This window comes from Rana temporaria, chromosome 11 (genome assembly GCF_905171775.1).
Source record: "Rana temporaria chromosome 11, aRanTem1.1, whole genome shotgun sequence".
Taxonomy (NCBI): domain Eukaryota; kingdom Metazoa; phylum Chordata; class Amphibia; order Anura; family Ranidae; genus Rana; species Rana temporaria.
In genome coordinates, this window is record NC_053499.1 from 61,244,293 (window position 1) to 61,259,985 (window position 15,693).

The window sequence follows — 15,693 nt, forward strand, 5'->3', positions numbered from 1 at the left end:
CCCTCCGTGGTCTGTTGTTGGCGCTCCTACCACGACTCTCCAATAGATCTTTTAGTGTGGATCTTTTCAGCCTGGTGGACTGCGACTCCATTCAGCACTTGCTCTTTGGATAAAAGGACCACCCCAGTGCTGCCAACCAATGTAACGGCTACCCATGTAGTGTGAGGTTCTCTGCCGTTAGAGATGTCCTTTTCCCTGGCAAGCTGCGATATGCAGGTACCGTCGGTATTTCCCATCGAACGCCCTTTCAAGAAACGAGACGGGCTACGTTTGCAGAGTCAAGCAGGACTGACTTTTAATCCACATTTTTCCTCCTTATATCTGGTTACAAACTGTACAGAAACAAATGACACCCCCCCCACCCAGGGGGGCTTCAATACACATACTTTGAACTAATGACATTCCCTTGAGCCAATCAGTCGCTAGCCGTTTTGGCTCCGTTTTGATCAGACAATAGAATTCAATTAACCTTTAAAACAATTATCACTCACACATAATCCCCATCAGCATACACCTCACAGGGGGCTGTTACCTACACAAAAGAGAGTTCATTAGCTATGCGAAGGGTACATTAGCATTCAGCAGTGAAAGAGACTTGTCCAATTAACCCTTTGAGCTCAGAATACAATGTGGTGCATCCAATTTTGACAAGCCATGCAGTTCCTTGTAGTCCTCCCTGCATGAAGATTATCGATGTCCCGGCAGCATGCATAGGTCCGTTACACTACAGTGAATAAAGATTTTCCAATGCTTTATTTCCAGGCCAACACGGCCAACATCAACATCAAATAGGAAGAAAAGGTTGATGAAGAAAGAGGGAGAACTTTGCAGTATCAGGCCTGGATAAGAACCAAGCAATCCTGCTCTCAGTCAGGGCTGGTGCAAGGATTTTTGACACCATAGGCGAAACCTAATTTTGCCGCCCCCCCCTGGCTCCACCCCGGACTCCACCCCCTTTGCCCTGCTTATGTATAGTATTTGTATACCCTACCTTTTTAATGAAGCGCCCATCAAATGCAGCCTCACCAGCGCCCATCAAATCCAGTCTCAGCTGTGCCCATCCATTCCGCCTTACCTGTGCCCATCAAATACAGTCTCACCTGTGCCCATCCATTCTGCCTCACCTGTGCCCATCAAATACAGTCTCACCTGTGCCCATCAAATACAGTCTCACCTGTGCCCATCAAATACAGTATCACCTGTGCCCATCAAATACAGTATCACCTGTGCCCATCAAATAGTCTCAGCTGTGCCCATCAAATACAGTCTCGGCTGTGCCTATCAAATACAGTCTCAGCTGTGACCATCCATTTCACCTCACCTGTGCCCATCAAATAGTCTCACCTGTGCCCATCCAGTCTTCCTCACTTGTGCCCATCAAATACAGTCTCAGCTGTGCCCATCCATTCCGCCTCACCTGTGCCCATCAAATACAGCCTCACCTGTGCCCATCAAATACAGCCTCAGCTGTGCCCATCAAATACAGCCTCAGCTGTGCCCATCCATTCCAACTCAGCTTTGCCCATCAAATAGTCTCAGCTGTGCCCATCAATGTCGCTTCACCACTTCCAATCAATGCAGCCTCACAGGAGGGGGGGGGGGGCTTGATACATACTTGGCATTTGGAAGACCAGTGAATAAAAATATACACAAACATTTGCAAATTGCATGTCCTGGATATGATCTATGATGGCAGACAGGTAAGCATAACATAAAATAAAATATATATTGCAACCCTTAAAGGCCAGAGAACACCCACAATTAAAAACTGTTTTGGGGTTAGGCTAGTGACTGGGGTTCCCCTCTGGCTTCTTATATCTCTTCATGACTGCATTGGTATTATCTTACAGCTCAGTTTTTAGTTGTGTATTTTTTCTGGTGGTTACAAAGCTGATCGATCAAGGGTGGACCTGGTCAACATATCCTAAAGCATTTTCTATGATATGGAGATTCTATGGTGGCTGATGTACCTGCCTCTGTGTCGGGTGCCTCTTCCAGGCTCCGCCTCCACCAGTCCCCAAGCCCGGAGAGCCGCCGCCAGGAACCGTGTTGTCCCATCACTATTTACTCCGCTCCAGCGGTGTGACACGGCACGGGCAGCAGAACGTCCTGGGGGGGGCTGCGCGTGGAGACCAGAGAGCGTCCTGGGGGTGCGCCGACGGTCGGCACTGTACACAAACACCGGAGAGCGCCCTGGGGGGTGGGCTGGACCTGGACACTGTCACATGTTACAGAGCACAGAGCGTGCTGGCAGGGGGGTGGGATGGGTTACAGAGTCAGAGCGGCGGGGCCCGGGGGGACTGCTGGACTGTACCCACTACACGTCACATTGTTTAGAGCGGAGATGGTGGCGGGGGGGGGGCGTGGCGCTGCTTCACACATGTCATAGCGGCTGGCTGCCTGGTGTTAGTTCTAACCTCTGTGGACCGACAGTGCAGTTGTAGTATACTCAGTGGCCGGGCGCCCTAGGCAGCAGTGCGCTCTAGGCGGCTGCTTAATCCGCCTAGTGGTAGCGCCGGCCCTGCTCTCAGTAGTACCAAAGTACAGTTCGTCGCCACTCTAGCCAGAGTGGGTGAAGTGCCCCCGGACAGACTCCTGTCACAAGCCTGGCAGCCGAAGTGTCACTTTAGTTTGCTGGGAGGAACAGATCTCTCTCACAGACCTGGCTCCAGGCCTTTGCCACAGGCCAATTACTTTTGATGAGCTAAATGGACGAATTGAGCGAATCCTCCCAGTAGGTTTTAGCATAGGTCACCGGAGGACAGCAGAGCGTACCTGTCAGCATTCCGGTTAACAGATCCCCGATTGGTTTGTTCAAGCCCTGTTGGACAACCTGACTCCGGGTTCTCCTCAAGCCGACCCCCAAATCGAAAGGCATCGAGCCTGAGATCCTCTCAATAGAACTGGGGACCCAGTAAGTCACTGGGGCCCCTCTCAGCAACATAGAGCTCCGCGTAGCATTTGACCCCAGCCTGGAAGGCCATCGCTGGGGTCCGTTGGATGCGCGCACCCTAAAGGTGGATGCCGCACCTGGAACCTGGAACCCGTGGGAAGAATCAATAAAGATGGCGTCTGCCACAGATTTACTCTCCCCAGCATGCCCCGTGAGGGAAAACTCCTCTAATTGGCTGCTGGGGAAAATTGTTCTGTCAGAACCCCTCTAGCGCCACCTGTCGCCCAGGGGTGGAAACAACACCCCTGGAGCGCAGTCTGACCTACAGGACATTTCTGGAATGACAGCAGCCCAAATTTGACGAATTGTGAATGGGAGCAAGAATAACTCTCCCATTCCCCACTAACTTTAGCGTAGTGCCCATACTGGAAGTAAGGGGGCGCTACATATATTTTATGAGACTTGCGAATCAGATAGAAATTGGATTTGATACTTGTTTAGACTGCCACACAGGAGCCTTTAATTGTACTTTAAAGTAGAACAAGGACAAGCTTTGTGAAAAGCGGTATGTATACTCAGTAATTATCTTTACTCAGGTGTGATGTTATGATGTTGTTGCACATTTGTTTTATACATGTGAAAATATTTATTTGCACATCTGTGGTTCAGTAAAGGCTAAATTGTTCCAGGAATACGTATTACCTACATACATATATTTCTAATTTTTTTGTCCTTTTAAGGTTCTAAATAGGGTTAAGGATATAAAATAGATATGTATGACTCATCACTGAATCTCCATCTGTCAAAATTTCCGAATCCTTTTCTTACTTACTGTGAGATTTAGTTTTAATATTTTATTTAAGTGCTATAGGTATGGGTTTTCTTCTCAGAAAATAATATTGGGAAAACTGGTAAGTGTGGCTTTTGAATGAAGTCATATGGACAGATATCAATATAGTCCAAATATAAGTACTTAGTTACATAGTTACATAGTAGGTGAGGTTGAAAAAAGACACAAGTCCATCAAGTCCAATGCATGACAATATTCTGTTTGCTTGATAGCAGCAGCCGAACACCCCCCCCCCCCCCGGCTCGATTTGCACCAGAACATGCAAAAAATTTGTTCGAACACCGTTAAAGTCTATGGGACACAAACATGAAAATGCTAATTTTAAAGCTTAATATGCAAGTTATTGTCATAAAAAGTGTTTGGGGACCCGGGTCCTGCTCCAGGGGACATGTATCAATGCAAAAAAAGTTTTAAAAACGTCAGTTTTTTCGGGAGCAGTAATTTTAATAATGCTTAAAGTGAAACAATAATAGTTAAATATTCCTTTAAATTTCGTATCTGGGGGCTGCCTATAGTATGCCTGTAAAGTAGTGCATGTTTCCCGTGTTTAGAACAGTCCCTGCACAAAATGTAATTCCTAAAGGAAAAAAAGTCATTTAAAACTACTCGCGGCTATTCATGAATTGTCAGGTCCCGGCAATGCAGATCAAAGTCATTGAAAAAAACGGCAGGGGTTCCCCCCCCAGTCCATTACCAGGTCCTTTGAGTCTAGTATGAATAGGAGGGGTTCCCCCACCCCCATAATTTCATATCAGACCCTTCAGGTTTGGATTTTAAAGGGAACCCCGCACCAAAATAAAAAAAAAATGATGTGGGGTTCCCCCCCAAAAATCCATACCAGACCCTTATCCGAGCACACAAACTGGTAGGCTGCAGGAAAAGGGGAGGGGACGAGAGAAAGACCCCTCTCCTGAACCGTACCAGGCCACATGCCCTCAACATGGGGAGGATGTCCCCATGTTGATGGGGAAAAGGGCCTCATCCCCACAACCCTTGCCCAGTGGTTGTGGGTGTTTGCGGGCAGGGGGCTTATCGGAATCTTGAAGCCCCCTTTAACAAAGGGGACCCCCAGATGCTGAGCCCCCCCTATGTGAATTGGTAAGGGGTACATTGTACCCCTACCATTTCACAAAGAAAAAGTGTGAAAATTAAAAAAAAATGACAGAAGACAGTTTGGGACAAGTCCTTTATTAAAAAAAAAATTCCAGCGATGTAACCCAGTCTCTCGATGTCCAGCAATGTAATCCCGTCTCTCCATGTCAAGCGATGATCCATTCTCCAGCGATGCTCCAGTCTCCACTCCAATGAAACCCCTGTGACGCATAAGAGGGGGTGGAGTCACCCGTCCACGTCATTGGGTAACCCCCGGCTTTCTCCTTACGCAAGACCCCTCAGGTCTGGTATGGATTTTTTGGGGGGTGGACCCCCACGCTTTATATTTTATTTTTTTGGGTTCGGGTATTTTTTCAATGACTTTGATCTGTATTGCTGGGACCCGACAATTCATGAATAGCCACAAGTAGTTTTAAATTACTTTTTTTCCTTTAGAAATTACATTTTGTGCAGGGACAGTTCTAAACACGGGAAACATGCGCTACTTTACAGGCATACTATAGAGACCCCCCAGGTACACAATGTAAAGGAATATTTAAATTTTATTGTTTCACTTTAAGCATTATTAAAATCACTGCTCCCGGAAAAACTTCAGTTTTTAAAACTTTTTTTTGCATTGATACATGTCCCCTAAGGGAAGGACCCAGGTCCCCAAACACTTTTTATGACAATAACTTGCATATTAACCTTTGAGATTTCTCCCATTGCCTTTTAAAGGGTGTTCCGCGGCTCTTCAAATTTGCCGCGAACACCCCAAATTATTCTCTGTTCGCAGAGTTCGAGATAAACTAATGTTTGAGTTGAACATAAAGCGCATCCCTACTAGTGAGTCGATTGCATTTATATTTTTGCCACCCAAATGCATTATTTTAAATTTTTCTACATTAAACTTAATTTGCCATCTAGTTGCCCACCCCAATAATTTGTTCAGATCTTCTAGCAAGGTTTCCACATCCTGTGGAGACGTTATTGCCCTGCTTAGCATCATCCGCAAATACACAGATTGAACTGTTTACCCCATCCTCTAGGTCGTTTATGAACAAATTAAACAGAACCCTGGGGGACACCACTTTCCACCCCTGACCATTCCGAGCACTCCCCATTTATCACCACCCTTTGAACTCTCCTTTGTAGACAGTTTTTAATCCATGTACTCACCCTATGGTCCATGCCAATGGACTTTACTTTGTACAGTCTGTGTCATATGCTTTTGCAAAATCCAGATACACTACATATACAGGCCTTTCTTTATCTAGTTGGCAGCTCAGCTCATAGAATGTTAATAGATTGATTTGGCAAGAAAGATTCTTCATGAATTCATGCTGATTACTGCTAATGATACAGTTTTCATTACTAAAATCTTGTTTATAGTCCTTTATCATCCCCTCCAAGAGCTTGCATACTATTGATGTTAGACTAACTGGTCTGTAATGCCCAGGGATATATTTTGGCCTTTTTTTAAATATTGGTGCTACATTGGCTTTTCTCCAATCAGCTGGTACCATTCCAGTCAGTAGACTGTCAGTAAAAATTAGGAAAAATGGTCTGGCAATTACTTGACTGAGTTCCCTAATTACCCTCGGGTGCAAGCCATCTAGTCCCGGTGATTTATTAATGTTAAGTTTCCCAAGTCTATTTCTAATTCTGACCTCTGTTAGCCATGAGGGTGCTTCCTGTAATGTGTCATGAGGACAAACACTGGAGTTTTGGTTACTAAAGCCCCCCGATTCCCTCATGAAGACTGAGGAGAAGAATAAATTCAATACCTTCACCATCTTCCCATCCTTTGTAACCAGATGTCCTTCCTCATTCTTTATGGGGCCAATATGGTCTGTCCTCTCTTTTTTACTGTTTATTAACCCACCTCTCCTCTGTGTTCTTTGTTTCTAAGATTTTATCCCAATTTATATCTTCTAGCAAGGTTTGTAGTTTAGGGAAGTTGGCTCTTTTAAAATTCAGTGTCTTTGTGTTGCCCTTGTGTTTCCTATTTGTGTGATTTATTCTGAAGCCAATTGACCTGTGATCGCTATTTCTTAAATTGCCCCGTATTTTCACATCCGTGATCAGGTCTGTATTGTTGGTAATCAGTAGATATAGTAACGTCTTGTTTCTAGTTGGTGCATCTACCATCTGACCCATAAAATTGTTCTGCAACACATTTAGGAACTGGCGAGTCTTAGACGAATGTGTGGTTCCCTCCGCCCAGTCTATGTCTGGAAAATTTAAATCCCCCATTATGCTAACACTTCCCATTCTTGCTGCTAATCTAAACTGTGACAGGAGGTCTGCCTTCCCCTCCTCACTCAGGTTAGGGGGCCTATACCATACTCCCAGTATTATTTTCCTCTTAGCTTCATCCCTTTGGAGCTCTACCCATAAGGATCTCTAAATAATTTGTGATTTCTACAGTTGCTATCCCAGAATCAGATGTGAAGAAATGATGATACAAAGTCACCAACACTACCAATAAATGCATTTCACATATTTATTGCAAAGACGTATCATCACATAAGTCATCAGAGGATCCTTTCCTTAAAGTGACATAGTGACAACAAGGAAGGGACTCTGTGAGGCCCCAAAACATTTTTGTCTTTTGACTCATGTGATGCTGGGATTGCAATAAATAAATGAAATTATTTTATTTGTAGTTCTCTGTGCCTGGCTGTCTCTGCACCATTTGGGAAAGAACCTGTTACACTGAGCGGCTCCTGCAGGGGTAGCACTACACCTCCCAGTATGTTTTTTTTTTGGATAGTGTAATAAAACTGAAGCAGCTGCACAAAACCCATACACACAAAGAGAACATATGTACTGCATGCAGACAGTTTCTTGGACAGATTCTAACCTAGAGCTGCAGGACAGGAGTGTAGAAATACTGTAGAAATACTACTAATCCAGAAAAAGTTTTATAGTTTGCTAGCAGGACTGTAAAAAAAAAGTTCTGCTAGCAGCATCTTTGGAGCAGTGAAGAAGCGGTGTGTATACCGCTCCTCCACAGCCCCTGCTATTGAAAACAATGGGGCACCTCGGCTATTCCGCCAGCAAAGCGCCTCTGCAGAGGCGCTTTGTTGTGGTTTTAACACTTTCTCGGCTGCTAGCGGGGGTAAAAGCACCCCACTAGTGGCTGATATCGCAGCGAAATTGACGGTAAATCTCTGATAAAAATAGTGGCGATTTACCGCTGACGCCGCCCCGCCCCAGTGTGAAAGGGGCCTAACTCTTTTGGTTTGCATGTTTGTACCAGGAAACCACACTGAATCTTCAAACTAATAAGTCTCAGCTCCAGAATGATCCGTGATGTGCTGAACCCGAGCGCCCGGTGAACAACACGCTGTTTGGCACCCGGGTCTTTCTGACAGATTGCTCTCCCCGTCTTCCTAATAATTGTGTCTCCCACTACCAGCACTTGTCTGACCTTACCTGTATCACTGCTCCCCTCCTTACTGGAGCCATCACTCCTCTGGCGGCTAGGGGAGGGCGCCTGCTCCAACACTGCCGCCCCTAAGCTTGTATCCCCATCCTCATGCAACTTGGCATATTTGTTGGTGTGTACCAACTCAGGACTGGCCTCCCTAGCGCTCTTTCCTCTACCCTTTCTCCTTTCTGTCACTCGACTACCTACCTCTGGTTCCTGTGCTTCCATCTCTCCAACCTCCTCTAGGCTGGCCCTTGTCAGCACCTGCTGGGTAATGTCCAAGCTCCTCTCCAGGTAGCTAATGCTTCTCAGTGTTGCTACTTGATTCTCCAGACCCAGGATCTGGGCTTCCAGAGAAACAATTTGCTCACATCTCGCATAGCAGTATGTGCCCTCGATTGGATAATTGTAACAGCATTGGTGAACAGAGTGAACCATAACTGGGGTTAGCAAGGAAATCAATGCGATTTTCTATGTGACAACTCAGTATTGGGCCCCAGGCGTCACTCCTCGCAACAGGAGTTAGGTGGATCTGTACATCATCTCTGTGTCACATAAAGAAAGGCGTTGAGCTACTAAACATGGAAGCATTACAACATGCGACCAAGGCTTAGCGATTAAAATTATATTATGTTCTACAAGGTTGCAATGCACACTTCTACGCTAGTGATTATGAGTATTACATAGCGTTGTGCATTAGGCGAATTAAGGGAGAAGGTATACAATATGTCAACCCTTAGCATAGGAAGTTTAGGCGAACATGTTCCGCAACTTTAGGGCATGGGCCCATATACAAGTAGCACTTATGTCAGCACGTAGTAAATATGAGTTGTAGTAACAACTAATAGTTGCATATGAGAGGCAATATAGCTCAGGTACTTTGAGAGTACATGTAGTAACTAAGAGCTGTAGTAACAAGCAGTAGTTATATATGAGAAGTGAATATTGCTCAGGTACTTTAAGAGTACATGTAGTAACTGAGAGCTGTAGTAATAACTAATAGCTATATATGAGAGGTGAATATAGCTCATGGTATTTGAGTGTAGATGTGCCTTTAACATATTCCTTAGCAGACAGTCCTATAACACAACAGTACATCCTAGATATGTTGAGCAGCAGAAGACATGATAAGCAATAGCAATTGTATAGCTGGTATATAAGTAGCAGGTTTTGCTATAGCACTACAAGTAACATAAAGTCAACTAATCCGTTTTGCAGGCTTCAGTATGGGTACTAGGGATCCTGTGGTGAAGGATGTTCAGTAGGGAAGTCTGAAAGGTTGTTCCCAGCAATGGTTCCAAGTAGTTGATACCAGGAGCGATGTTGCAGCATGGGGAGCAATGCGGTCCAGGGATTGCTGGGAGCTGTAGTACCTCTATAGTGTTAATAGTGGATGCCTTCAAAGCCTAGAAAGGCTGGTAGCCTAGCCGGCTACGGCCGACAATAATAGAACAATGTCTGTTTCTCCATTGAATGCCTTTATAGGCCAGGAGCAGCTGCAGTGCATCAGCACTGAATTCAAACAAACTGCCGTGTAGCGGCGCACTTCCGCGTTCCAGGCTGGAACGCATCACGGCGCCGGGCGATGACTTCATCGTGCGAGCGCCGTATGCGTCCCAGCTTTATGACGCTGAAAGCGCCTGTTATTAGCAGAGAGAAGGCGAATGGAGCGCTTATTATAGAGGGAACAGGCGGCGCCTGTTACAATCATCAAGGAATGCATACACCAGTCCTGTTGAAAATGTTACCCTCTATTCTATTGGGGAGATTGAGTAAGAATAACTACTTATAGTCTACCCTATTTGTAGCTATCTACTCTTAGTGCACCCCAATACACGGGTGCTCACAGCACACGGGTGTTCACACTACACTGGGACTGACACTACACAGGGACTCACAACACCCACAATACCAGGTACTCACAACACTCACAATACTTAGGTACTAACAATACTCGGGTACTCACCATACTCAGGTACACACATACACTGTCAGTCAGTCAGATTGTTTGTGTCTCTCTCTGCGTTGAGTCCTTAGTAGCTGACTTGTTTATACAAATCAACGAATACTAACAGCACACATGACAAATGATACAATATATTGAAAACACTTTGAACACACTACCCTTTGTGTTTCCTGATCCATCTTACAATCTTGCCTTTTTTAAACCAACTTCACTTAAAAAAACAAGCCTTCTCTGTCCAGTTTAAAATGCATCATAAGGCATTAGATTAACAATAAAAAAAAAGCACAGAAGATTAATATTGGCAAAAGTTTATTAATCTGAAGTTAAACAGCAGTGATAACGTAATTCCCAAAATATTGTGCGTATATTTTCTACCAAAGTTGTTTGGTATTTCAATGGATGGAAAAATGAGCAGTCTTAGGATTTCCCATTTATTGTTTCATATTCAGTGTTCTTCAGAGCCATCTCCTCAGCATATTTGGTCACCTCATCTTCATGATCAGTTCTGAAGTAGAAAAAAAAAAATTAAATTGAAAATGTAATCCCAAAAACATCCTCACAGTGATAAAGGGCAACTGGAGCACATTGCGGCGACCCTCAAAATTGCACAGTGTATCTGTAATGTGTGGCCTTTTGGGGTGGATCCAATGGGTCAATCCCCCCCCCCCCATGAGAAAATAGTGAGCAGGCTGTGCTGATGCTGACCCCCATCAGCCATTGCTGCCACAGGGCACAGGGCAGCGGTGCCAAAACTGACAGGCTCTGTGAAGGGAGTGACAAAGGCAGAGCCGTAGCTGCTGGGATTTCCACCACTCCTTCTCCTCCTTGAGCCAACCATTTACCCGGCAATGCCCGCTCCTATTGGCTACAATCAGGGCCAATGGCTGGGAAACTAGCAGCTAGAGGATTATGGGACATGTAGTCCCGGATACCATCAGGCCCCGGGATGTTTCATTGAGAGTGCGCTTCAGACCCCAAAATGCCAAGCGGGAGGGGGAAGAGGAAGAGAGGAGAAGAGGAAACATGAGGCTGTCAGGTGGAGGGAGCCAGAGAGAAAGTGCCAGTGATTCTATTATTATCCTCCAAGGTAAGAATTTACCTCCAGGTGGGGGGAGCAAGGGGGATGAGGGGGGCAGAGATGCAGGCTTCCATAGAGGTACAGGAATTTTTCACTGGCTGCTTCCACCCTGGTCTCCCCTTCACCTGGCTGCTTCCACCCTCCCCTCCACCTGGCTGCTCCCATCCTGTCCGCCCCACCACCTGGCTGCATCCACCCTGTCCTTCCCTCCACCTGCCTGCATCCACCCTGTCCTTCCCTCCACCTGCCTGCATCCACCCTGTCCTCCCCTCCACTTGGCTTCTCCCACCCTGTCCTCCCCTTCACCGGGCTGCATCCACCCTGTCCTCCCCTCCACTTGGCTTCTCCCACCCTGTCCTCCCCTCCACCGGGCTGCATCCACCCTGTCCTCCCCTCCACTTGGCTTCTCCCACCCTGTCCTCCCCTCCACCTGGCTGCATCCACCCTGTCCTCCCCTCCACCTGGCTGCTTCCGCTCTGTCCTCCCTTCCACCTGGCTGCTCCCAAACTGTCCTCCCCTCCACCTGGCTGCTTCCACTCTGTCCTCCCCTGTACCTGGCTGCTCCCACCCTGTCTTCCCCTCCACCTGGCTGCTCCCACTCTGGCCTCCTGTAAAAAAATGGGGATATTTATTATAGCATAAAAGTACACAATATTGTGTTTTTTCAAAATTGTCGCAATTTTTTTGTCTATAGCGCAAAAAAAAAGGATGTCAATTTTGTTTGGGTACAGTGGCACACGACTGCGCAATTGTCAGTTAAAGCAATGCAGTGCTGTATCGCAAAAAATGGCCTGGTCATTGAGCAGCCACATCTTAAGGGGGTAAAGTGGTTAAAGGACAAGTTTAAAAATGTAAAATTCCTTTAAAAAAAACATGCACGGGATACATTTTGAGGGGGAACACCATGCATCATAAAAAAAAAATAAAGCGTACGGTCCCCCCAAAATTCATTACAGACCCTTCTCAACCATACCAGAACATGTGCCCTCAACATGGTCGGTCCCCAGCAAAGCACCTTGTCCCTATTCTGAAGAGTACAAGGGCCTCTTCCCCACAACCCTGGTTTAGTGGTTGTGAATGTCAATGGGTGGGGGCTTATCAGAATACCACCCCTTTCCCACATAAATGAGTAATGCCGCATACACACGATCACTTTTCGGCATGAAAAAAACGTTGTTTTACATTGGCTTTTCTCCAATCAGCTGGTACCATTCCAGTCAGTAGACTGTCAGTAAAAATTAGGAAAAATGGTCTGGCAATTACTTGACTGAGTTCCCTAATTACCCTCGGGTGCAAGCCATCTAGTCCCGGTGATTTATTAATGTTAAGTTTCCCAAGTCTATTTCTAATTCTGACCTCTGTTAGCCATGAGGGTGCTTCCTGTAATGTGTCATGAGGACAAACACTGGAGTTTTGGTTACTAAAGCCCCCCGATTCCCTCATGAAGACTGAGGAGAAGAATAAATTCAATACCTTCACCATCTTCCCATCCTTTGTAACCAGATGTCCTTCCTCATTCTTTATGGGGCCAATATGGTCTGTCCTCTCTTTTTTACTGTTTATTAACCCACCTCTCCTCTGTGTTCTTTGTTTCTAAGATTTTATCCCAATTTATATCTTCTAGCAAGGTTTGTAGTTTAGGGAAGTTGGCTCTTTTAAAATTCAGTGTCTTTGTGTTGCCCTTGTGTTTCCTATTTGTGTGATTTATTCTGAAGCCAATTGACCTGTGATCGCTATTTCTTAAATTGCCCCGTATTTTCACATCCGTGATCAGGTCTGTATTGTTGGTAATCAGTAGATATAGTAACGTCTTGTTTCTAGTTGGTGCATCTACCATCTGACCCATAAAATTGTTCTGCAACACATTTAGGAACTGGCGAGTCTTAGACGAATGTGTGGTTCCCTCCGCCCAGTCTATGTCTGGAAAATTTAAATCCCCCATTATGCTAACACTTCCCATTCTTGCTGCTAATCTAAACTGTGACAGGAGGTCTGCCTTCCCCTCCTCACTCAGGTTAGGGGGCCTATACCATACTCCCAGTATTATTTTCCTCTTAGCTTCATCCCTTTGGAGCTCTACCCATAAGGATCTCTAAATAATTTGTGATTTCTACAGTTGCTATCCCAGAATCAGATGTGAAGAAATGATGATACAAAGTCACCAACACTACCAATAAATGCATTTCACATATTTATTGCAAAGACGTATCATCACATAAGTCATCAGAGGATCCTTTCCTTAAAGTGACATAGTGACAACAAGGAAGGGACTCTGTGAGGCCCCAAAACATTTTTGTCTTTTGACTCATGTGATGCTGGGATTGCAATAAATAAATGAAATTATTTTATTTGTAGTTCTCTGTGCCTGGCTGTCTCTGCACCATTTGGGAAAGAACCTGTTACACTGAGCGGCTCCTGCAGGGGTAGCACTACACCTCCCAGTATGTTTTTTTTTTGGATAGTGTAATAAAACTGAAGCAGCTGCACAAAACCCATACACACAAAGAGAACATATGTACTGCATGCAGACAGTTTCTTGGACAGATTCTAACCTAGAGCTGCAGGACAGGAGTGTAGAAATACTGTAGAAATACTACTAATCCAGAAAAAGTTTTATAGTTTGCTAGCAGGACTGTAAAAAAAAAGTTCTGCTAGCAGCATCTTTGGAGCAGTGAAGAAGCGGTGTGTATACCGCTCCTCCACAGCCCCTGCTATTGAAAACAATGGGGCACCTCGGCTATTCCGCCAGCAAAGCGCCTCTGCAGAGGCGCTTTGTTGTGGTTTTAACACTTTCTCGGCTGCTAGCGGGGGTAAAAGCACCCCACTAGTGGCTGATATCGCAGCGAAATTGACGGTAAATCTCTGATAAAAATAGTGGCGATTTACCGCTGACGCCGCCCCGCCCCAGTGTGAAAGGGGCCTAACTCTTTTGGTTTGCATGTTTGTACCAGGAAACCACACTGAATCTTCAAACTAATAAGTCTCAGCTCCAGAATGATCCGTGATGTGCTGAACCCGAGCGCCCGGTGAACAACACGCTGTTTGGCACCCGGGTCTTTCTGACAGATTGCTCTCCCCGTCTTCCTAATAATTGTGTCTCCCACTACCAGCACTTGTCTGACCTTACCTGTATCACTGCTCCCCTCCTTACTGGAGCCATCACTCCTCTGGCGGCTAGGGGAGGGCGCCTGCTCCAACACTGCCGCCCCTAAGCTTGTATCCCCATCCTCATGCAACTTGGCATATTTGTTGGTGTGTACCAACTCAGGACTGGCCTCCCTAGCGCTCTTTCCTCTACCCTTTCTCCTTTCTGTCACTCGACTACCTACCTCTGGTTCCTGTGCTTCCATCTCTCCAACCTCCTCTAGGCTGGCCCTTGTCAGCACCTGCTGGGTAATGTCCAAGCTCCTCTCCAGGTAGCTAATGCTTCTCAGTGTTGCTACTTGATTCTCCAGACCCAGGATCTGGGCTTCCAGAGAAACAATTTGCTCACATCTCGCATAGCAGTATGTGCCCTCGATTGGATAATTGTAACAGCATTGGTGAACAGAGTGAACCATAACTGGGGTTAGCAAGGAAATCAATGCGATTTTCTATGTGACAACTCAGTATTGGGCCCCAGGCGTCACTCCTCGCAACAGGAGTTAGGTGGATCTGTACATCATCTCTGTGTCACATAAAGAAAGGCGTTGAGCTACTAAACATGGAAGCATTACAACATGCGACCAAGGCTTAGCGATTAAAATTATATTATGTTCTACAAGGTTGCAATGCACACTTCTACGCTAGTGATTATGAGTATTACATAGCGTTGTGCATTAGGCGAATTAAGGGAGAAGGTATACAATATGTCAACCCTTAGCATAGGAAGTTTAGGCGAACATGTTCCGCAACTTTAGGGCATGGGCCCATATACAAGTAGCACTTATGTCAGCACGTAGTAAATATGAGTTGTAGTAACAACTAATAGTTGCATATGAGAGGCAATATAGCTCAGGTACTTTGAGAGTACATGTAGTAACTAAGAGCTGTAGTAACAAGCAGTAGTTATATATGAGAAGTGAATATTGCTCAGGTACTTTAAGAGTACATGTAGTAACTGAGAGCTGTAGTAATAACTAATAGCTATATATGAGAGGTGAATATAGCTCATGGTATTTGAGTGTAGATGTGCCTTTAACATATTCCTTAGCAGACAGTCCTATAACACAACAGTACATCCTAGATATGTTGAGCAGCAGAAGACATGATAAGCAATAGCAATTGTATAGCTGGTATATAAGTAGCAGGTTTTGCTATAGCACTACAAGTAACATAAAGTCAACTAATCCGTTTTGCAGGCTTCAGTATGGGTACTAGGGATCCTGTGGTGAAGGAT